The 24414-nt window shown below is 47.9% G+C and overlaps 1 protein-coding gene across 7 annotated transcripts in view; it reads left to right on the plus strand.

Annotated features, from left to right (window-relative positions):
* PRXL2A (peroxiredoxin like 2A) overlaps positions 1-24414 on the plus strand; it is a 47819-nt gene that overhangs the window by 9334 nt on the left and 14071 nt on the right. For 2 of the 7 annotated variants that reach the window (XR_006587050.1, XR_006587053.1), the window contains exons 1-2: positions 17999-18155; positions 20468-20573. The gene's annotated coding sequence lies outside the window, so the exon portion shown is untranslated. Of the gene's footprint in view, positions 1-17998; positions 18156-20467; positions 20574-23209; positions 23366-24414 lie in introns of those variants that run through there. The other 5 variants (XR_006587054.1, XR_006587051.1, XR_006587052.1 and 2 more) reach the window with 4 other exon arrangements.

The raw sequence follows: 24414 nt of genomic DNA on the forward strand, positions 1-24414 counted from the left end.
CAAATACCATATGATTTCACTCATATGTGGAGTTTAAGAAACAACACAAATGGGCAAAGAGGGGAAAAAAGAGGCAAACCAAGAAACACCCTCACCTATGGAGAACAAACTGATGGTTACCAGAGGAGAGGGGGGGGGGGAGTGAAAGAGGTGATGGGGATTAAGGAGCGCACTGGTCATGATGAGTGCAGGGTGTTGCACGGCCGTGTTGAATCACTATATTGTACATCCAAAACGAATATTATACTATATGTTAACTAACTGGAATTTATTTTTTTTTCAACGTTTTTTATTTATTTTTGGGACAGAGAGAGACAGAGCATGAACGGGGGAGGGGCAGAGAGAGAGGGAGACACAGAATCGGAAACAGGCTCCAGGCTCTGAGCCATCAGCCCAGAGCCTGACGCGGGGCTCGAACTCCCGGACCGCGAGATCGTGACCTGGCTGAAGTCGGACGCTTAACCGACTGCGCCACCCAGGCGCCCCCACTAAGTGGAATTTAAATAAAAACTTTTAAAAAAAGGTTTTCACAAGAGACAACTCCAGACTAAGATCAACCAAGACGATACCTCTCAGCCAACAAAAATGAAAGTCAGCGTCAAAGAACAAGGTCAATCAGGACGCAGTACTGAAAGAATGATTCACAAAGACTTCCCTCTAAAAAGGGATGAAGTTCCCAAAATGTTTCTGCCTTCAGAAACAAGTCGGGAGCTGAGAGGGGATGTTACCAAATTGCCTCTCAGGAGAGGTGGGTGTCGGAGGTAACAGACATCAGTGAGAAGAGATAGAAAAATCCAGCCACACTTCACCAGGAGGTTCCATCACGAGAGCTACGTTCCCTGGAGGCTGTTCATGAAAACTGGACTGCTCGTCATATCCCCCCCACTCTGATTCAAATTGCTTCTCAAAAGTGGTTATTTTATAGGCAGCCATCACTTTTCCACTGTGGTTAAGTGATACTCCTTAGACATGAAGAATGATGGTGAAATCATCTAAGAAACTGTTTCTCCCTAGATTATCAACAAAAAATGTAACAAAATATCAAGTCTAAAGGTGCATCAAATACTTCAGAAACTCCAGAAGAAAAAGTAAATGACTGGGCACCTGCCTGGGTAGCTCAGTGGGTTAAGCTTCCAACTTTGGCTCAGGTTGTGATCTCATGGTTTGTGGGTTTGAGACCCGTGTCGGGCCCTGTGCTGACAGCTCAGAAACGGGAGCCTGCTTCAGATTCCCTGTGTGTGTCTCTCTCTCTGCCCCTCCCCAGCTCATGCTCTCTCTCTCTCTGTCTCTCAAAATTAAATAAAAGGTAAAAAAAAAATTTTTTTAAGGAAAAAGTAATAACTATATGGGTACCTAATAAGGAAATGAGAGGCGTATAGTCCCTTATCTCAATGAAGATTGGAAACAACAACAACAAAAAATAGAGAATTGATAATGAGATTGGTCCATTTCTACTTGATTTCCTCCTCAAGGAATTTTTTTTTTAATGGAAAGAAGCAAAACATAATGATCAAGGGTCAGAATTTGGGGTTCAGCAAGACTTGGGTATAAATCCAAGCCCTGGCATGCATTTACTAGCTATATGGCCATGAACAAGTTACTTAATCTCTCTGTGCCCCAGATGCCTGACTCCCCTGGAATTAGGATGCTTGTAAGCTTTCCCATGTAAAGTCCTTTTGGGGTTTCCATGAGGCAACATACATAAGTGCTCAATAAACAGTACCTATGGGCCACGTTTCTCCAGCTCAATATGGCCTCTAAAAACTACTAATTAAAAGTGATTACCCATATTTTAGTGGCCTCGCTTATTCCACTGATCAGTTCAGACCCTTCCCTAGATTATTTTTGTCATCCCTAGTGATATGTCACGTCAGCACACGTACGTTGCCATGTAGTATCTCTCCTGCTCAGTGAATTTGCTCCCTCTGCTCTCTAAAGAATGGTTTGAAGGAACCTGCCACCAACCCATTCCTCCCTTCCACCTCCATGGCCACCTCCAAGGGCTGAGACTTCACCAGAATCCCAAGGCAGAGCTCTGAGCCTTTGGGAAGTTCTGGTAGCAGTAGAGAAAAGAACTTCTTGCCACTTTATGCCTTCGCCAGTCCCTCTGCTCCTACAAAGGAAGTGAGGCATGAGAAAGAGCTTGTTAACGTATCAAGATGTGTAAAGACGTAGGTACAAAGTTGTACAGCAAAATGTGTTTATAATAATGAAAAACCTAAAGCAATGAGAATGCCCACCAATAGGGGGGATGAGGTAGCATGGTTAAATGCTCATATGGTGTGTGTGTGTGTGTGTGTGTGTGTGTGTGTGTGTGTGTGAGCGTGAGAGAGACAGAGCTGGGGTGGGGGGAGAGAAAGATGTGGGGTTTGAAAAGATGCTATAAAAGGATTGGGTTCTTCTACCTTGTTCCAAACCCATGAAATAAGGCTCAGAATCTACATAACTACAAATAAAGCTTCTCTCTCTTTTAGTATTTCTTGCTCCTGTCTGATTAGTGTCCTTCTAGTACCCAAGTGAAGGGAAAAAGGAGGAAAAGACAGACTAGACGTTGCCAGGCACAAGTTTGACTGCCCATCTCCACCACCAGGGGGCAGTATCAGAGGATGGGGACGGGACAGAGGTGCAGGGGAGGGGCTCCAGGTTTAGGGAACTCTTCCAAGCCCTGCCTGCCCACCTTTCCCCTCTAAGGGTTTTGTTTTAGGTAACTGGCAGAAGGCAATATTGTGTCCCAGGTTCCACTATGCTTAGCGTGCAACTTTTTCCTAAAACAAAGATAGGAACATTTCCTGAATAACTTCACAGAACAAAAGAGAACACATAGAAACATAGACTGACAATTTTAAGAGAGGATCACAAAAAGAGGGCTTTGATTTGGTGTTTAATATCTTGTGGATTTCAAACAGGTAGATAGAAAGAACAAGTCGCATTACCGAATTCATCACGAAAACATTCTGCTATGACTCTAATTCAGCCATTAAAAGCAATCATGTAGAAACATATGTCATGACATAGCAAATGTATTATCTCAGGGCACATGTTTATGTGTCTGTGCAGGGAGAACTATATAGAAAGACGCTCATTTGAGCGATAGGATCGCTGCTGAATTTTTATGTTTTGAGTACTTTTCTGTATCACTTAAACTTCTTTATGAATGCTTTATAAAATTAAAAAGAAATAAAGCAATATTTCCACTGGGAAAATAAAATTTATTTTTTTTAAAAAGTAAAATTTATCCGTATGAATCTAAGCAGTTCAATTTCTTTACTTTTAGAGGTCTGAAATATACATTATTTTTTTTGAATGTTTTTATTTTACTTTTGAGAGAGAGTGAGTGTGTGTGAGAGAGAGACAGAGACAGAGAGAGAGTGAGAGAGAGAGAGCAGGGGGAGAGGCTGGGGGAGGCCAGAGATTTAGAGAATCCCAAACAGGCTCCAAGCGCTGAGCTGTCAGCACAGAACCCGATGTGGGGCTTGAACTCACAAACTGCAAGATCATGACCTAAGCGGAAGTCGGACGCTTAACTGACTGAGCCACCCAGGCATCCCTGAAACATGCATTTATAACCTTAGCCTTCTCCGTGACTGTTTGATGGGATGCTCCATTCTCCAGTCTTTGTGTTGCCACAGGATTCTTCTGCACCAACCTCCAGAATGGGACAGTAATTTTTCTGGCTACTTTCTCTACCAGTCCTTCCTCTGGGTGGAGAACTGGCCTCTCTGGTTATTGAGGTTTTCATGTGCCTGCTCGTTGTGGTGTCATATTTCTCTCCTGGGGAGACTGAATCCATCCAATGTCACACTGTTTGGTGTCCTCCCCCGTGGTCTTGTGAACCTGTCGGTACGTGTCAGAGGCTCAGCAGGCCTTCCTCCTCTCTGTTTCAGCTTCTCAACCTGCAACTTTGGGGAACGTCCGTCTCTATGGACGGAGATTACCCCATTCTTCAGTTTAGCTGGTTACCTATTCCTCTGAACGTAATCGGGAGTGAACCGTTACTCCACTGAAATACAGGGAGGACCCCCCGAAACTGTTCTCTTGTCATAACGCTGCCCTTCAGATTTGAATTATTATAACGGCCTTTGCAATGGCCATTATCCATTGCCCATGGCTACCCTTATGGCCACTAATGTATCCACCATTAACTGAAGCTTCTCTTTCCTACGAGTCATAGTCCTTTCAGAGGTCTCGTTGTCAAGAAGTCAGTCTCTGGTTATTCGACCTGCGAACATCCACCTCTGGCTTCCACTGGCCCCAGTGACACTGAAATGAGTTAATTCACATATAGCACACAGAGTAGTGTGCCTGGCGCATAAGAACTCCTGCATAATATATCAGCTGCTGTTGCCCTTACTGTTGTTGTTGTTGTTATGCTAAACTCAGGTAATTTTAGACCTGTAGTTGTGGGGCGCCTGGGTGGTTGAGCTTCTGACGTTGGCTCAGGTCATGATCTCAGGGTTCCGTGAGTTCGATCTACCCCTCGGGCTCACTGCTGTCCGCACAGAGCCTGCTTCAGATGCACCGTCTCTCTCTCTCTCCCTCTCTCTGCCCCTCCCCTGCTGATGTGAGCTTTCTCTAAAAAATTAATAAACATTACAAAAATAAAATCTAAAGACAAATCATAAATAAATAAATAAATAATAAATGAATAAACCCGTAGTTGTGATATTACGGTCGCTGCCACGCCCTCACCATTCTCCCCTTTGTGCTGACAAAAGCCCCAGCCTGTGTTTCCTCCCACAGCCATGTGGTGTCAGAAGCACTTCACAAACTTTCGTCTGAAAGGTCTTTCAGCGGGGATTCTGATCCGGCCCACGTGTCTGCTTATACAAAGAACCAGGCCTAGATGAACAGATCTTTGATGGATCGCAGACCAGTTTCCTTTCTGTATTTATTTCCATGGAGGTTTCTCTACCACTTAATTTTGTGTAAAATGTCCCTGCTTTAGCCTCTGTATTTCTCATTAAGAAATTATTAAGTAGGTGCCCCTGGATGTCTCAGTCGGTTAAGTGTGTCCGACTTCTGCTCAGGTCACGATCTCACGGTTCGTGGGTTCGAGCCCCACGTGGGGCTCTGTGCTGACAGCTCAGAGCCTGGAACCTGCTTCGGATTCTGTGTCTCCCTTTTCCTTTGCCCTCCCCCACTTGTGCCCTGTCTCTCTCTCTCTCTCTCAAAAATAAATAAACTCTAAAAAAATAAAAAAATAAATTATAAGTAGAGGGGCACCTGGGCGGCTCAGTCAGTTAAGTGTCCGACTTCAGCTCAGGTCATGGTCTCTCAGTTCATGAGTTTGAGCCCCGCATTGGGCTCTGTGCTGACAGCTCAGAGCCTGGAGTCTGCTTCAGTTTTGTGTCTCCCTCTCTCTCTGCTCCTCCCCTGCTCACGCTTTCTCTCTCTCTCTCTTAAGAATAAACAAACATAGGGGCGCCTGGGTGGCGCAGTCGGTTAAGCGTCCGACTTCAGCCAGGTCACGATCTCGCGGTCCGGGAGTTCGAGCCCCGCGTCGGGCTCTGGGCTGATGGCTCAGAGCCTAGAGCCTGTTTCCGATTCTGTGTCTCCCTCTCTCTCTGCCCCTCCCCCGTTCATGCTCTGTCTCTCTCTGTCCCAAAAATAAATAAAAAAAAAACGTTGAAAGAATAAACAAACATTAACAAAATGTTTTTAAGAAATTATGAGTAGACCTTACTATAGAAGGGGCAACTTGTAAATAAGAGTGACTATATATTGAACACCTCCCAGGTGCAGGCACTGTCCTAGGAGGGAAAGCCCTTGCTCTCCTGGAGTTTACAGAGTAAACTGAGGCCAACCACGAAGATGAAGCTGGAGAAGGCACCGAAGCCACTGTGCAGATCGTCTTGTACAGGGCAGTAGCTTATGAAATTAGCAGCCCCAGCCTGGATCTGGACCCATGGCAGCCCCCACACAGGCAGACCACGTCAGGATGCTAGGCCAGGTCGTCTGGCAGAGGCCAGTTATCCTCAGGCTGCGTGGCTGGTTTCAGGCATGAGATGGAAATTTTGCAAAAGCCATGATGTGTCTGCGAGTGTGTTTAATTTGGCCATCCGTGCACCTATCCATGAATTCCAGAGGAATTATAACCCTATCTCTATGTTTTCCTTGCACTATGACCTTAACCAGATCACTTAACCTCTCTAAGATGATAGCAATGCTTGGGGCACCTGGGTGGCTCAGTTGGTTAAGATCTGACCTCGGCTCAGGTCACAGTCTCACGGTTCACGAGTTCAAGCCCCACGCCGGGCTCTGTGCTGACAGCTCAGAGCCTGGAGCCTGCTTCAGATTCTCTGTCTGTCTCTTTCTGCCTCTCCCCTGCTCATGCTCTGTCTCTCTCTCTCTCTCTCTCTCAAAAATAAATAAACATGTTAAAAAAAAAAACCTTTTAAAATAAAGAGGATAGTAATGCCTTCTTTTGTTGTTCCTGAAGTTTATTTATTTTGAGAAAGAGAGAGTAAGCATGCAACCGGGGGCGGGGGGGGGGGGGGAGGACAGAGGGAGAGAGAATCCCAAGCAGGCTCTGAGCTATCAGCGCAAGCCCCCCACCAGGGGACCGATCTGGAAACCGTTGAGACAAAGACCTGAGCCAAAAATCAAGAGTCGAACTCTTAACTGACTGAGCCCCCCAGGCACCCCCGTAAAGCTTTCTTGACAGAGCCGAGGTGAGGATTCCTGAGACCGTGTATGTAAAATGCGGCAGCTGGTCATGAGTGTATGGCGATTGGTAGTTACTGTCGTCACTGTGGTAACAGATAACACAAAACCATCCAATACCAGGCACGAGTCCGCACCATGCTTGGCTCTGCACACATAGAGAAATTGGTCCAACATAATCCTTGTCTCCAGGGAACTTCTAATCCAGTCACGGAGCAAATCATACAGCAAATAATAATTACTCAAAGCTGATTGGAAACACGTATCAGGAGAGGAACCGCAAGTCTTGAGAGAATCCAAAGCAAGAGAAGTTGAAGTTGCCCAGGAGGTAGGAAAGGGAAATTAACCGAGGCTTTTGGATGTAAACACAGGCAGGGATGGAGGGGCAGAGGTCAGGCCCATGTACCCAAGGTGGTGCAGAGGGAAGCCAAGCCCACCACCCAGGGTGCCATTTATTAGATAAATGAGAACACTGCCTGCAGCCCGCTAGAAAGGTCCATGCAACATCCCCCGGATAAGGCTCTTTCTTCTCTAAGGCTTGCCGTAGCTGACAAACTGAGTCACAAAGGTACCTCCCTGGGAAGAGGGGAACTGTGGCGTTTGCTCAGAGAACTTTCCAAAGTGCCTGGAGAAAGATGAAGCACTGATCTCAGGTCCTGGAGCCTCCTGCATTCCACCACCCCTGGGGACACATTCAGCAAGACCCTGTAACACAGGGCAACCCAGTTTCCTTATGGCTAATTATAGCCCAGAGCCACACAAGCCAACCACCAGTACAGGTACTTTCCTGCTGGGAAGGTCAGGGAAGGATTCAAGAAGGGGGTGACATTGACCTGGGCCTTGGTGGGATCCGGGGAAGAAGTTCTAGAAATGAAGAGCAAAGGAAGACAGAGGCAGAGGTTGGAATGCACGGACCGTATCTGGATCTGGTAAATGAGCCAATTCTGCTGGAGCAGAGGAACCCTGTGCCACCGACAAGGGCTCCAGTTCCAGGTGCTTCCAGGGCTGCTGATATTGTGCAGGAGTCTGGGCGAAGGTTTGGAATGCCTTATCTCGTCATAATTTTACACACTAGATACTATCACCTCTGTTCTTCATTAAGACAGTTTCAGGGAGATAAGTGACTACGGTTTCGGAGAGAAAGGCTGTTAAAACTGGAATGCGACCCTGACCCCAATTTCTAGCGAAAGTCATTATGCAATGTTAGCTTTCAGTGAGATATGACTGGAAAAGTACATTAAGGTCAGGTCAGAGATGGCCTCGAATACCTAGCAGAGTATCGTGTTCATTGACGCTAAATCTCTGTGGTGAGACCATTTTGGAGGTCTGGAAGGTTCTGGTGGTCTCCTTAAGCCTGAGTAGGAAGGTGCATGCAGACTCAAGCCAACGAACAACCAGGATGCAAGGCCAGAAAATCTCTGATTTGAGATAGGGTGGTGACTGCTGGGCCTGTGACTCCAGATCCAGGGCACGGGAAAAGGCTTCCCAGGTACTGGGCGTGTTCCCTCTGCTATTCTTTGGCAACACTCTGGGCTGTGTCATCTTCAGGACCCAAAGGGGCACTTGACTGGTTTCCATAGTTATGTATACTTAGGCCCAAGAAAAATGGGCCACTGGGAGGCTGATGATACGAGAAAAGATAGGGTGGTACTGATGAGAATTTAGGGCCTCACAGGCCCTCTCCTCACTACCCTGGGAGCACCCCAGGGCTTTGGGTTCCTCCTTTCCCCAATGGAGGAGGAAGGAAACTCAACAGACCTGCTGGAAAAGCAGGCTGCTAGAGCGCGGGAAGTAGCCAGCTGTGAGTCAGGTCACCTTGAACAAATGGATGAAGAGCTTGGGCAAATGTGTGTGCCATCTGTAAAACAGTAGGACAGACCAGGTGATCCTGAAGAGCCTTCAGAGATTGATTTGTTGTTGTTGTCGTTCCATTTTTTATTGTGGTAAAAAAAAAATTGCAAAACATGTTACCACCTTAACCATCTTGAAGTTTATAGTTCAGTACATCAAGTATACTCACACCATTGTACAACTGATCTCCAGAACTTTTTCATCTTGCAGAAACGAAACTGCATACCCATTAAACAACTCCCCATGTCTGCCCCTCCCCTGCCCCACTGGTAACCACCATTTTACTTTTGGTTTCTAGGAGTTTGACTGCTTTGCATACCTCATATAAGTGGGATCGTACAATATTTGTCTTTCTGTGACTGCCTTATGTCACTTAGCACAGGGTCCCCAAGCTTCATCCGTATGTTGTAGCCTGTGACCGGATTCCCTTCCATTTTAAGACCAAGTAACATTCCCGTGTATGTATGTATACCACATTTTGTTTACCCGGTCACTCTTTGGTGGACATTTGGGTTGCTCCTTCCCCTAAGCTATTGTGAATAATGCTCCTATAAATGTGGGTGTGCAAATATCTTTTCTGAGACCCTGCTTGACTCACAGGTTTAAGATGCAATGAGTTTGGTTGCGTGTTTTATGACTGCTTTATTTAAAAAACAAAACAAACAAACAAACAAAGACAAACCCAAAGAACAAAAACAAAAACCACGGAGCCTCTTGAAGAGTAAACAAATGGAAATTAACACTTCAGATACGCAGAGCGACGTTTATTTTAGGATATTTGGACACTCCAAACTAATATTTTGACATTTGACAAATTCTTAAAGCTGGGCCACTGGAAGGAACGAGAACAGTGCTAAATGTGGGCCTTGCAGAGAGAGTCCTGGCATTCTGTCGCATAATTATATGAACTTCAGTCACAACATTATCCAGGAAACCCTTTCAGCAGATCATGGGTATCTATTAATATAAATCACTTGTTGGATGAGCCATGCATTGACTTGTTGGAAAATATGGAAGATTTTATGCCAGAAAAAACATCCTTCAAATTCAGTCATGTATACCGTACCCCCAGGGAAAAACATTTCGAATCCACACATTTTCCTTTGAAAGAAAAGTTTGCTTCTCTCTCCTGAGCAGCCTGGTTGAAAGGTCTGGCCAAGGATCAGGCTTGCAGGAATGTTCCTAAATATTGGAAGCTGCCCCTCCAGCACCGTGACTCAGTGGGGTGGTGGGTGTTTGTTAGATGATTAATTTTTTAGCAAAGGTGTGCCTGCTGGCAGTGGTGCAGAAGTAACTTCAATCACTAATCACAGAATCCTCTTTAGAGAAAACTGTAATGAAACTCGGCTGATCCACTGAACCTCTCCTTGCGGAGTTCATTTCCATAATCAGCGTATGCTGGTCCAGTGGGGAAGGCAGACAGAGTCGGTGGGCGGGGGGGGAGGGGGGTGGGGTGGGGACTGTGCTAGCAGAAGAAGGAACCAAGCATGGGAGCCCAGAAGAGCGGAACTAACTCCGGCAGACTGTGAGAAGGATCGTGCAGATAATACTTGAGCGGGGCATTGAAGGATGAAGAGAAGTATTGCAGCAGAAAACCACAAGGAAGGGCAGTCTAGGCTGGGGGAACAGCATGGGTGCAAAGATCTCCTCACGTTTGGAAACATGTAAGAATGGAAGTATGGCTGAATAACACACGGCACGTGAGGTTAAGACATGTGAAGTCCTCTTAATGAAGTGTGGGCACTCCGGAACAGGGCCACGGTACCCGCAGGGACCCCTGTCAGGAGCCCTGTGCAGAGCCAGTCCCGTTCCTGGCCCCCCGGGTGCCCAAGCGTCTGACCAGAGAGCAGCCACGGCTTTCTCTGGGGGCCTGAGTGCCTAGGGCCAAGGACAGAGAATAGGTATTGCCTCAAGGGTGACACAGGCACCACTGTGATGGCAATCTGCAGACAGGAGGCACTGAATTACCAGTGCGAGGCAAAAGCTTTGAGCTGATGTTTCCATGGGCGAGGCTGAGGTGAGTGTGGAGGACGCCCACTGCCTTGCTCCTTCAGGCGGTAGCCATGGTCATTCCTGCCACTGACTGGAAGCTCACCAACATCCCTGGGATGCAGAAACAGCATCCAAATAGGTCCCTGGGTGTCCTGACAGTGTGCCAGTGAGAGGATGCTCTTGATACTTTGAGAGAGTAGCAAGAGTCCGTACGGCCAGGTAACTGGAGGCAGGGAGGAGACTTTCATTTTCTGTCAGAAGGACTGACTGGCTAGTGGCGCCATTTTATTGTCCAAAGAGGGTTACCTGTGGTTTGGGACACAATGCCTTTTGTTCGTCCCAAACACAGTTCTTCTGTCTGAGACACATACTATACTGAAGAGGACACTACGAAAAGGGACACAAATCTGGACTGTGTTAGGCAAACCTAGACTCTCTCTGGGATGCTCTTCCCTCTAAACATTTTTATAATGAAACCGAGACTGTCTTGGGAAGCCCCCCAATGAATGGAGCCACCTGTCTCCCTAGATAGGTCGGTCTCTCTGTGCCTGGGATCTCTGAGTGCCTCCCCATCCACAGTGAAAATAGAGATGATTTTAAAAATAATAACTAATAATTAGGGGCGCCTGGGTGGCTCAGTCGGTTGAGCGTCTGACTTCAGCTCAGGTCATGATCTCGTGGTCCGGTCCGTGAGTTCGAGCCCCGCGTCGGGCTCTGTGCTGACAGCTCAGAGCCTGGAGCCTGCTTCAGATTCTGTGTCTCCCTCTCTCTCTGACCCTCCCCCGTTCATGCTTTGTTTCTCTCTGTCTCAAAAGTAAATAAGCGTTAAGAAAAAAAATTTTTTTAATAAAATAAAATAATAACTAATAATTAAATGAGAGGTAGGCCCGGCTGGGCCTTCAATACCCAGCTCAAATATTATCTGCACGATCCTTCTTACAGGGATAGAGGCACGGATAGAAACCCTTCTCTGATGTCAGTGATTCCTTCCTGTTCACCCTAGACAGGGAATTTGAGGACATAGGATCTTGGGAACAGAGAGTGAGGAGTAAAAGTTTTCCATTTCCAGACAACCGAGGGGACCGTACTCACCTACTGGAGCACCACCTTGGGAAGAAGATACAAGCCAGTACGAAAGGCTGGAGAAGCCCGATGCATAGGGATGTTGAAATTTCTAAGACTAACAGAACAGATGGGATTAGAGACACCCAACATGATGGAGGCTCTAAGTTCTCTCAGTCTCTGGATTCCTGCAGGATTTTCATAGAGATTGGACCCTATGCACTAAAGCACCGAGAGCGGCTTTAAGAGTCTAAAGTCAAGTGTACTGTCAGTGGAGGAAACCACAGACAACTCACAATACCAAATATTGGGGAGGGTGTGAAGCAGACGGAACTCTTACATGTTTCTGGCGGGAATGAGAATCGTAGAGCCACTTTGGAACACGGTTTGAGAGTGTCTTATAAAGTCGAGCGTACATTTAGCATTTGACCATTCCTACATATCAATCTAAGAGAAATGACAGCGTACGTCCAAGCAAAGGTTGTACACAAATGTTCACAACAGCTTTATTCACAACTGCCAAAAACCCTTGAAACAACCCAAATACATCCATCAACTGGTGAAGAGATAAATAAATGTTGGCCTATCTGTGCAACGGAATACTTCTTAGTGACAAAAAAGAACAACGTACTGAGGCACACTGCAACATAGCTGAATCTCAGAAACATTTTTCTAAGTGAAAGAACCCACATGCAAAATACTACATACTGCCTGATTCCATTTATATGAGATTCTACAAAAAGCAAAACTGAAGTGTAGAAAGCGGATAAGTGGATCTGGGGAAGGGGATTGGCTACCAAGGGACATAAGAGAACTATAGGGGGAGATAGAAATGTTCTTTATGTTGACTGAGGTGCTTGCTGATGGTACATGACTGTATATGTTTGTCACAGCTCTTCAAATTGAACACTTAAAACTCGGTTTACCTCCACTATACCTTGATAAAAATTTGTATTTTACTAGAGCTGAAAATAATTTTTGAATTCAAGAAAAAAAAAGTGATAAGAAAACTGATACCAGGATTGAGAAACAGGATGTAACTATACAAGGCAGAGTTTTCAGAAAATTATTAGGGAAAACTTTAAATAAGCATATCTTAAAATTTAGTTGGGGCACCTGGGTGGCTCAGTCAGTTAAATGTCTGCCTTCGACTCAGGTCATGATCTCGTGGTTTGTGGGTTTGAGCCCCGCCCGCATCGGGCTCTGTGCTGACAGCTCGGAGCCTGGAGCCTGCTTCAGATCCTGTGTCTCCCTCTCTCATGCCCTTCCCTCATGCTCTGTCTCTCAAAAATGAATAAACATTTTAAAAATTAAAAAAAAAAAACTTAGTTGATGGGGTGCCTGGGTGACTCAGTCGGTTGAACGTCCGACTCCTGATTTTGGCTCAGGTCATGATCTCAAGGGTTTGTGAGTTCGAGCCCCATGTGGGCTCTGTGCTGACATGGTGGAGACTGCTTGAGATTCTCCCTCTTTCTCTGCCCCTCCCCTGCTCTCACTCTTTCTCGTTCTCTCTCTCTCTCTCTCTCTCTCTCTCTCAACATAAATAAACTTAAAAAACACTTAGTTGAAATGAGGAATGTTTCAGAAAAATATAATTTTTTTTATTTTTTTTATTTAAAAAAATTTTTTTTAACGTTTATTTATTTTTGAGACAGAGAGAGACAGAGCATGAACGGGGGAGGGGCAGAGAGAGAGGGAGACACAGAATCGGAAACAGGCTCCAGGCTCTGAGCCATCAGCCCAGAGCCCGATGCGGGGCTCGAACTCACGGACCGCGAGATCGTGACCTGGCTGAAGTCGGACGCTTAACCGACTGCGCCACCCAGGCGCCCCGAAAAATATAATTTAATAAACAGAATCAATAGAAAAGTTCTTGACTGCCAGCATAACCCAGATGCCCCCAAACCTATCAAGGACGGTGAGTTTGAGAGAGCACAATCCACAAGTGACCTTGACTTCTGACACCAACTGCAAGTTCAGAGCCCCTGAGACCACACTTGGGTTTGGCAATTCACTAGAGGAACTCACAGAACTCTTTGGAAGCTTTTACGTTCATGGTTATAGTCTTTAACCGGGAAAGGATACACAGTAAAATTAGCCTAAGAAAGAGATTCAGAGGGCAGAGTTTAAGAAAGTATCAGACTCGGACCTTCCAGATGCCCACTGTGGAGTCATGAACAGTGTTACTGGGTGATGGGTGACAATATACGCAGAGTATTGGCAACGGAAGCAGCTCCCCCCCCCCCCCCCCCCCCGCCGCGTTGGTGTTCAGACTCTTTGTTGGGACTCAATCATGTGAACTTGATTGGCTGCCCATGCGACAAATCTCGGTCTCCCTACCCTAAATCCCCTTGTTACTATCTGGTTCTACCAATTTTTAAATTCCAGCAAAAAAGGGGAGAAGGAAATTCATACCAGGATTGAGAAATTGGCTATAACTATAGATAAAGCAGAGTTTTTAGACAAAACCATATTAATTTGAATTACAGTGACTTTATGGTATATTTTGATATTTGGTAAGGCAAATTTTGCCTCATTGTTCTTTCTATCTTTCATAACTGCTCTCAGACACTTATGTTTCCTTACAAAATTTGAATTCTGTATTAGCAAAGTTGCATTCAGTTACAAATGCACATTGTTTATGCCCCATGAGTTGAATTTAATTGCTGTATAAAAATCTTCTAAAAGATTACATTATGATTTGGCACTGAAATGAAAAAGTTATTGTGAATGCAGAAATTCATATGAACAGCAGTAGAACATAAATTCGATATTAGTAAAGGAAATTTGTCATCAGAGAAACGACTTCATTTCCGATTTTCTTGCAAAGCAACAATGAAGAGGTTTATAAAACTAAGAAAGAAAGCTGTCCCCACCCCCACCCACACACACACAAGTAAAAATCTATTATGTTTTGCTACCAAGATACATGCAAAAGGATTGTAATGCAATGGAAAATTTGCCAAATCTTTTGAAATAGATACATTCCAAAGCAATGAGAGGTGGTGTCATCAATTCATGTGTTTTGAAAGACTATCATTAAGATGTCAAACATCTATTAATCAAAACTTCTTGCCGACTTTGAGCAGAAGACAATAGTGGAGCACTCTTTTAGAAACGTCCCATCACCAGTGTTCCTAACAGCCAAATGATAATATTGTGGGACAAACGCAAACATCAGTGATTCTGAGTCCAAAAATGATAGAGAAGAGTAAGACTTTGTATATAATGCTGTCTTAGGAACACCTTAATACCTTTATTTCACTTCTATTTTCCCTGTTAAGTGTGCCCACAATCATTTACGAGACCCAGACTTAGACCAATCAGAGTGCAGGAGTACCCTGGCCACAGTGATTGGCCAACCAGAGTGAGGCTCTGGGCTTTGTTCACTCCTGGGTCTAACCGCCCTCTCTCCATACTGGATCTTGTGGGCATCCTATGACCACAAGAGGAACCAGCCTTAACATGAAGCCAACACATGGATAACAAAGCAGAGAAGCAAAAGAACCTGGATCATTGGTGTCATTATGGAACCCAAGATCACCTCAAGTCAGTTTGAGTTGGATTTTCTTTTTTTTTTTTTAATGTTTATTTACTTTTGAGGTGGGGGAGACAGAGAGAGAGAGCCGGGTAGGGGCAGAGAGAGAGGGAGACACAGAACGTGAAGCAAGCTCCAGGCTCCAAGCTGTCAGCACAGAGCCCAACATGGGGCTCGAACTCATGAACTATGAGATCATGACCTGAGCCAAAATCAGATGCTTAACCAATTGAGCCACCCAGGCACCCCTGAGTTTTCTGTTTCTTGCAAACTAAAGTTGCCTAGCCAAATGAAGTCTCATTAAATGTCAAAGGATGGACCGAATGATGATGTGTGAGGCAGTCTTACTTCCCCAACCTGGGAATGGAATGATTCCACCATTCAGCCCCTAGTCAGTCACCAATTCACCTGTTAAGCCATTGGTTATGTCTCTTGAGGACTTCATGTAGAAGATCCTAAAGGCTTTGCTGTGCAGCACACCGGGGAAGTAGGGCATCTTTAGATACTTTTTCGAAATGAGGAAGAGTGGAATTCAGGGATATTGGCAAGTAAAAAGATATTTGTAGCTGATACGTGCACATTTACGTGGTTCGTACATTTCCAGATCTTGATCAGACTTTCACGTCTTCACAGAATGGGAATTTAGGCCTGAGAAAGTCAATGAAGTCAAGCACCCATTTTTGCTTTATTTTCACTTTAATGCTACCTGCTTCGCAAACTGTTCTCACTGAGCCCAGACACACTGCAGGACCAATCAACTTTAAAAATTGTGTTATACCGCAAGCATGGATCACTGCTGAGAGAACAGATGAAGCTAGCTGAATGTAGAAGTAGTTGTGATGCTGTAAGAATCCCAAGTCTTTATCCACATCTGCCTCCTGCTAGCAATGTTTTCTGCCTGGCCTATGAGATCAGGAAGGAGAAAACACTTTCCTAGCCCCTGTCAAGAGGATAACATACAGAAGTTACAGAAGTTATCACAAAGCTCCTAGTCAACCTTAATTTCTACCTCCTTCAATTCAAAATCTAGGTTATTTCATGGTCTTTACAAAGCTAGAGTTACTTTTCTCCTTAAAACTTGGCAGATTCATGTTTTTGTTTTTAATCCTTGAGCTTTATAAGTTTTTCTTTCCTGTGCCTACTTGCCCATAGCTTATTCTTCTGGTCTGATGACTGCTTTTTAATGAGTTCAGCCTGTGCTTTCTTGGACAAATTGGGAGTGTGAGGAGTGTGTTAATTAGCTATCAGATCTAGCCCGACTTTTGAAGTTCAGAGCTTTGGAATGTTACAGAAGTGTAAATACAATCATGGTTTTTTGCATTTGGTAACTATATCTCAGCTGAGAACTCAGGGAGCCTCCCACCTCAGGATTCTGTGACCCCTGACCCCTGAATGGTTCTGTCATTAATGGCCAGTCTCTGGGGACCCATACCCAAAGGAAATGGCTTCCTGTTTTGTTTAGGTGGCCCTTCTTTCTTGCAGCCTTCCTGTTAATCAAACATCCAATTTCAGGATGGAGAAAATGAGCCTCCTTCTCCTCCCCTCCCCATAGGGTAAGGAGGAATGAGGCAGGAGTGAGAAAGTTCCTCTGGGGGTGGGGGGTGGGGGGTGGGGGGTAAACTGCCTTCTTATGACTCTACCCATATTGTAACAAATTATACCAAGTATTTCTGGGCCTTCAAATCAGATCAAATACCTGCCTACTCCTGCAAGAAGCCTGCATGATCACGCAAACTGATCCTTCTCACCCCCAATCTAGAAACATCCTCTTTTTCAAAATGCTTCCCAGGCATGTCTTGGTGCTGGCCCTGGGCCAGACTCTGGGTCCCATGGTTGAGTAAAAGAACTCACAGTCTGGTTAAGGAGAGACCTCTTGAATAGACTCTATAGGCCCATAAGTTTACAAAGAACCTGGAGACTGAGTGGGAGGTCAGGGAGGTAAATCAGGAAAGCCTTTGGACTTTGTACCCCGATAGATGGTTCCCAGGTGACCTGGGGTAGTTACTGCAGGCAGATGGCCACCTGACAGGTGGGCGTGGCAGCCCTGCTTTGCGGCTCCATTGCACACTGCCCTGTGACCCATCACCCCTTTGTCCCGGTGATATTTTAAGTGTATTGTGAGTCAGTTCTTCCTGTCTCTAAAAAGGTGTTCTCCCAACCACACTTTCATAAAACAGCGTGGACACAATATATGAGTAAAAGAATGAGTGAATGAATGGATGAGTAAGTGTGGGCCCAACTAGACCATGTGACTCAGACTCCGTGAGGAGCCGGGCAACATCCCAGGAGCCAGTGCGCAGGCCACACTCCACCCCTCGCTATCCTCTGTCCAATGGCTGGGATTGTGAGGTGAAAGAGAATGTGTGCCCCGCGGGGTCAGAGGCTAGCAGTGCTGAATTTGTCCTAAAGCGTGAAGGGACACGCATTGTAAATCGTAGAGATTGCTCAACCCTATACCAAAAGGGAAACAAAAAGTTCATTTAAAAAACTGCTCAAAAAACTCGCTGAGCTGAAAGGTGTCCTCGGTCCTCGGCTACAGAGCAGGTGCTTTCAGATCCAACTAAGGCAGTCCAGAGCCTCCCTTTGCTCCAGGCAGTGCCCCTAACGAGTCGGGCGTCAAGGGTCACCACTCGCGAAGAATTGAACTAGGCTAGCGCGGTGACAAAGGACCGAGAAGGAGCGGCCTGAAAGCCGCACAGGGTCAAAGGTGAGCTCCGCTCGGGGGGAGGGGGGGGGAGGGGGCAGCGCCAGAGCCTGAAGAGATGGGACCACAGCATTGCCGGGGCTCCGCCCACAGGGGGCGGGGCTCCGTAGGAGAGGCGGAGCCCGTGCTCCTCCCAGAAGAGCAGGGCTGGTCACGTGGGAGAGGGAGGCGGCGCAGGCGCCGAGGAGCGCAGGCGCGGGGGCCAACGCTCGGACGCCTGGGCGGGGGAGGGCTTGGCCCGCCAGCCTCCAGGCGTCGGGCCTGGGAGCAGGTGGGCGGGGGAATGTGGTGCGAGCTGCACTCGCGCACGTGACATCCGCAGGGGCAGGCCCCGCCACGGCGCAGGTGAGGAAACTGAGGCAGGGCCGGGGAAGCGAGGCTCGGTCGGCGGCGCGCGGGTGGATCAGACACCGGCTGTATTAGGCCTGCCCCTCGGGCGGCCCCAGAGTCCGCGGGAAGCTCCCGCCGAGCCGGCCGAGCGCGGCCGCACCTGCCGGGCCGAGGCAGCCCCCACCCCCTCCCGCTCCCGCGACGGATGCTATTCCCGCCCGGCCCGGTTTGCAGCGGTCAGCGGAAAAAACCGCGTGTTGGAGGTCCGAAGACCCGGGGCCAGGACTGGCTCCAATCTGACTGGCAGACTCCCCCACCCCCTTCCCAGCCCCTGGCTTGGAGTAAGGCTGATGACACAGACGTGCCTGAATTGTTGGGACAGAGACCTGAAAAAAAGGACTCTGCCCTGGCGCTCTTGCCCCGCGGGGGGCGGACCTGGGGGCTGTCCGGGGGATAGGGGGCTGAACAGCTGCAGGTGAGCGACCCTGGCTCTGCCCTTGCCTTCGGGTGTGTGCTTTCATAGGGTCGCGTGTTTTATGGGGCCACGGTTTTCTTCGGAATCTCAGAGACACCTGCTCTCTCCTTCCCCTAAAGGTTACACACTCCTGACAGAGTTGGAAAGAGTCCAAAGTGTACATTTAAGATCCCTATGCTGAAGTCTAGGAATGAAAAGACCAACAAGGCACCGATCTGACAGTCTCGAGATTGTTGCAGGGGTGGGGAGGTGAAGGAGATGGAGAAAAGATGGTTAAGGTCCAGCCTGACAAGGGCTCTGGGGAGGGACCACCCCCCGGGAGTCCAGAAGCTGGATTGGGGTTCAGACCCAGCAGACTCTGGGCCTTTTTTCCTTATGAATGATGTTCCTGCAGCTCAATTACCTAGACTTCAGTTTTGTTTATTTTAATCTATTTTCCTTTGAGCTTGGCAGATGATTTAAAAAAAGAAAAGAAAAGAATCGCTTAGGATTTATTTTGGAAAGCATTGTCCAGGAGCCAGCTTGGATGCTAGTTTGCATGCTTCTGCTCCAGCCCAGTCCTGGAGCCCGAGAATGGGGATGTAGAGTGCAAACCCTGACTCCTTGGAACATACCCAGTCATCGGAAGCCCTCCATTTCGTTCATGTACAAACAACATTTTTGGGGCGATGATTGACTAATCTAGAAATGAGTAAGAGTTATACATCATATGTACGTCACTCTTTGTAAGATAGCTTACAAAGCGCCATCCGGACATTTAATCTTTGGATTCTTACAACCCTATAGAAGGTAATTCGGGAATCATTCCCGTTTTATTGTTGCGAAAACAATGCCTTGTTCAGGTTCTCCAACCTGTAGGAATTTGATTTAGATTTCAGTTCCTCTTGGTGTGGCTCTTCCCATATCCCCTGCCTGTTTAAGGGTATGCCCTTTCATTGAGATCTTATGCATTGTTCCCTAGGGGTACAGAAGACATTTCTGATGATTCTTATCAGCTTGTGTCCCTTAATTGGTTCTCAGAAAATTTGGTTAGGACTAGAATTCTGGATCTTGAAACTGCAAGCTGAGTTCTTGTCTCATTGTGAAATGTTGAGCTGAGACGCTCCAGGTCTCGCTCTGCTGAGGCCTGTGTGGCAATAACTGTCCAGAGGCTGAGGGACCCAGTCTCATCTCTGATTTCAGTGGCCTCTGGCACAGGACAGTAACACATGGACAGTGCCCTTTGCCTTCTCTGGTGCTGTTAGTGCAGACAGGCTGCAGGAGGGGCACAGCACTGTAGAGTGGGCAGTTAGGCCAAAGGGGCCTGAGACACACCAGGTTTCCCTCCAGACCTAGAACTTTGCCCCGGAGGCAGGTCTGTACTGACACAGCTGGGGGAGCACAGCTGGAGAAGTCCTTCAGTGTTTTGTGTTCTTCAAATGATCTGCCCTCAGACCCAAGTGAATCTGAGCCTTGCAAAGAAGAGAAAGATAATACCTTAAATTCTGCGGTACTTTATTGTGTAGGTGTGTGTGTGTGTGTGTGTGTGTGTTTTCTTCCTGCTAACTCTTTAAAAGTTCCCTTGTTTTTAGGAAAGAGATGCTGAGGGACAAGGTGACCTCTCAAAGAATGAAAACCCAGGACTTTTGTCCAAAAGCCCAGGGTCTTTTGTGGTATCGTCCTTGCCCTCCCAGCCACCCCTATATGACTTGATAGAGCTGGTGTCCTGAGCCCAGTTAGGAGGCCTTGCAAGCAAGGGGCAGAATGGCCACACGTTTGGGGGCACCTCTGTAGCTTCAGTCACTGATTAGAGGATTTGTCTTTGTCTCAAAGTTTCCCAGTAACTGATTTTATCCTCTTCTTCTGCTTTCAGCATCTATTCAGAACTTCCTGACTCTGGCACCTGCGAGGACGCCTGGGCCACAGCTGGGCAGACAGTCACCCCGAGGAGCCCAGTGGGAAGTTGGAGACTGAGGCAGGTAGGCGAGAGCTCACTGCAGGTGGCTAGGTCCGTGGTCCATGATGACAAGGGTGGGTGGGAGCGCATCCCCTACTGCTCATGGGGCCCTGCGGTACCCATGTCACCAGGCTGCTAAACTGGTATTTTCAAGCCTGTGCCTGTATCATCCAGAATTGAGAGGACCTTGTTACTGTGGGGAGGAGAGGTGCACGGTGGCCACTCAGCTGAGAATGAGCCGTGTGACCCTTACAGAAACATTTGGCTTTGGATTATAAGCTGCTTGCAAAGCACTGGGCCTGGGAAAGATAGGTATGCTCTCTAGCCACAGATTTCCCGGGCCCTGTTCAGTTGCCATTTGGCTTTCAGCCTTCTTCAGGCCAGCAAGCAGATTCAGGAACCTTACCGCTCCCCTGCCTTCCTGAACCCTGACCCCCCTCCCCACCCTCCACTGTTCCAGCTTTGCAGGGGTGTCCAATGGAGGATAAATAATCATGGATTGGGAGTTGGAAGACCCAGACCCAGCACAGCCACTGACTAGCCCTCCCCCATGTGACCTCGGACTAGCTAGCCCCTTCTCTGGGCCTTAGTTTCTTCATTTGCTTAGTGAAGGAGGGGCTGAACCAGAGCTCTAAGGGAAGGAGAGGGGACGGGAGAGCAAAGAAGGAAGATGAAGCATCCTTTCCAGCCTCGTTCACTGAGGGCTGGAGGCCAAGAGACCCATGTGCACTCTTAGTTTCCTTTGTCTTCCTCAGCAGCCCTTTCTTCCTTCTGGCCTATCTCAGACGAGCTCATTCTGGGGAGGAAGGATTCCCTGGGTGGGGCTGGGCTGGGCAGGTGTACCCTCTCCATATAGAATATGTTGTCTCTACTTGTTTCAGGCATGAATTATCCCACCCAATGCTGATACTTTGTTTTATGAAGACTTTATCAGTTCCTGCCCAGAGGCGGCTCCTTGAACAGGCAGGAATTAGGCCTGGGGAAGCAGAGAGTGAGAATGTGCACGCCCAGCAGGAGAGCGGTAGCAGCAGGTGCCTCCATGGCTTTCTGGACATCAGAGCTCTGGAGTTGCAACTGTGCGGTTACTTTCACGTCTTCGGACATCCGAACTGGGGCAACCTCATAGATTTGCTAGTTCCTTCCTCTGTCTGTACACAGAGTCTTTATAGCTTACGTCAGATCGCCTTGCCGTTGAGCGGCCAACCTAAGATCACCTAAACCCCAGGCTTGAGTGTTTTATTTAAGGTCAAGCCAGCCCTGTCCAAAATTACTTTCTGGTACGGAGCTGAAATTGGGTGACTCCAAATCAGTTCCAACGTGGAGTTTAAAAAATAGCGTTCAGATAATTTCGTTAGACATTGAATACCTACTGATTACCAGGAATTGTGTTAAGTGTCGGGGATGTGGGAGTGAATGAGACAACAGCCCTGCCCTCAGATTGCTCCAGCATATTGTGTAAACAGACATGCCAATAGCTAAAATACACTAAGTCCGTTCGCTTGTGCAGTGTGCAAAGGTCTGTATGTGTCTCCACGAGCATGCATGCTATATAGTCAGAGGTGAGGGAACAGTTGATTGTTGGGGCATTCAGGAAGACGCTTTGGGACAGAGTGTTGTTTGTGCTGGGCCTTTACATAGTTGGCACAGGGCGGGGGAGGGTCATTCTGGGCAAAGGAAACAACACGAGCCACAGTTTGGAGGCCTAACAAGACATGTTATCGTTCTTGCACAGGGAGTGGTCAGCATGGTGGACCGCAGCTAAGCTGTGAAGGGTCCCGTCAGCTGTGCCGAGGAGTTGTGAGAGCCCAGAAGCAAGGCAGGGATGCGAGCAGGTCAAGGTGTTTTACAGTCACTCTGGTTGCAGCATGGAGAGGAAGCGGTAGGGGACCTAGCTCAAGCCAAGCCTGTTCTGTGCTGTGGTTACTGAGGGAGGCCAGCACAGGGTAACAGGGTCCTGAGCACAGAGAGGCTGAGGAGAGGATGAGCGTCAGACACGTTGCACAGGCCAGATTAGATGCGGGTGACAAGGGAGAATGAGTGTGGCTCTCAGCTTCTGGCTTGAGCAGTCAGCTGGGTGCCTGTCATTCACTGAGCTAGGGAACTCCAGAAGAAAAACGGACTGTAATGGATGTCAGTTTTGGATGTGGTATAACAGAGATGACCTACGGAACCCCCAAGTGCAAACTTTAAGTTGGGAACAGTAATAGGAACCTGGAAGTCAATACCAAGGGGCGGGGGTGAAGCGCTGGGAGTAGGTGAGGTTGCCCGGGAACAGGTGGGGGTGAGAGGAGTCACCTACGCAGAGGAACAAGAAGGGAAGTCTAGGAGGCCTAGAGGACAGATAGCTAGTGAGGCGCCTCAGTGGTGCCGGCTGACCGCCTGGGTGTAGGGTGAAGAACGGGGCGAGTGGAAAAGGGGACGTCTCCCTTGGATTTCAGTTAGTGTGAGGCATGGGCCGCGTTGAGGGCTTCACCTCCTTAGTCTGCACCGGATAGTAGGGAGGGTCTGCTGGCACTTGATAAATGTTACCGTCTGCATGACTGCAAGTGACTCAAAGTTTGTTCAGCTATTTGAAGGGCTGGGGGCCTTGGCAGCTCTCCATGATGTTTTCTGGAGATTGAGTATTAACAGCTGAAGGAGCCCCAGGGTTTCTGGGTGGCCTGGTCCTGCCTGTCGTGTGAATGAGCCAGCTTGGGGCCATAGGCGGGACTCCAGAGCCCCGCCTCCGGCCCTCCCCTGCAGCCTGATTCCCGCCTGCTCCTGCTGGGTCAGCCTCTTTGTCGGCAGGAGCCTGGAGTGTGCAAGCTGCAGATGGTGAGTGCCCCGCTCCCAGGTTTGCACTACGGAGGCTGGGGAGAAGGGGCCATGGGCAGGGAGTGGCTTGTGGAGTCCTGGGCTGCAGGGAAGAAACACTCTAGAAGCTGAAATGGGGGAGCAGGGGATAGAGTTCTGATACAGACCCAAGATATGTGCAGACTCCAAAGTGAGCTGTTTTTGATAGACCCACATGATGGCACTGGAGTGCTTTAAGGAGCCTCAGCACCCACCTTGGCAAACCACCCCCCACCTCATTTTGGAATAAGGAAAATGGGGCCGAGGGAGGGATCGCCCCAGTTTGGCCTCAGGAGCCCAGCTGGGTCTTGTCCCCTGACCGCCTTGCTCTTTCCCTCACCAGAGCTGCTGCTCTGGGCTGCCACAGCTGTTGTTTGTCTGTGGGCTTATCACTCTTCACCTTCTTCTTTGGGAGAGGACTGGACGAGATAAGTCCCGCAGTGGGAGAGGAGTACTGAAGCCGGGGCAGGTGGGGGCTGGGGCAGGTTGGGGCTGGCTTCTGTAAACAACCTTGCTATTACCTCTTAGGGAAACTGACCTTTCCCTTAATGGATGGGGGTAGGATGGGGAGGACAGAGAAGGGACATCTGTCATGTGGGAAATTTCCTTTAATGGTTTGGCTGCATTTGAGGACTGAAACAAAAAAGTCCCATCTTTTTTAATGCTCTTTAAGACAAAGGGGATCCTGCCCCTTGACCCTCAGAAACCCACAAATGAATGTGTGGGGAGGCAGCGTACGCAGCTCGAGAGACCCAGCGGTCTGGGTCCAGGTCCCAGTACTGCTGCCTGCCGGCTCTGTGACACTGCAGAGTGTCCTGAGCTTCTCTGAATTCAGTGTTGTCAGCCATAAAACAGGGTAATGTCTGCATCATAAGACTGTTGAGTGAGTGGAATTAGGCCATGAGTGTCAAGTGACACTAAATAAAGGCTGGTTTACGGGCTTTCCCATCTCTCGCACTGGCCTTAGAGGCCCATGTGAAAATGCTTTGTTCTGTTTGGAGAGTAAGGTCCCCCGCCCCCTCCCCTCTTTT

The sequence above is a fragment of the Felis catus genome, chromosome D2, assembly GCF_018350175.1.
Source record: "Felis catus isolate Fca126 chromosome D2, F.catus_Fca126_mat1.0, whole genome shotgun sequence".
NCBI lineage: Eukaryota > Metazoa > Chordata > Mammalia > Carnivora > Felidae > Felis > Felis catus.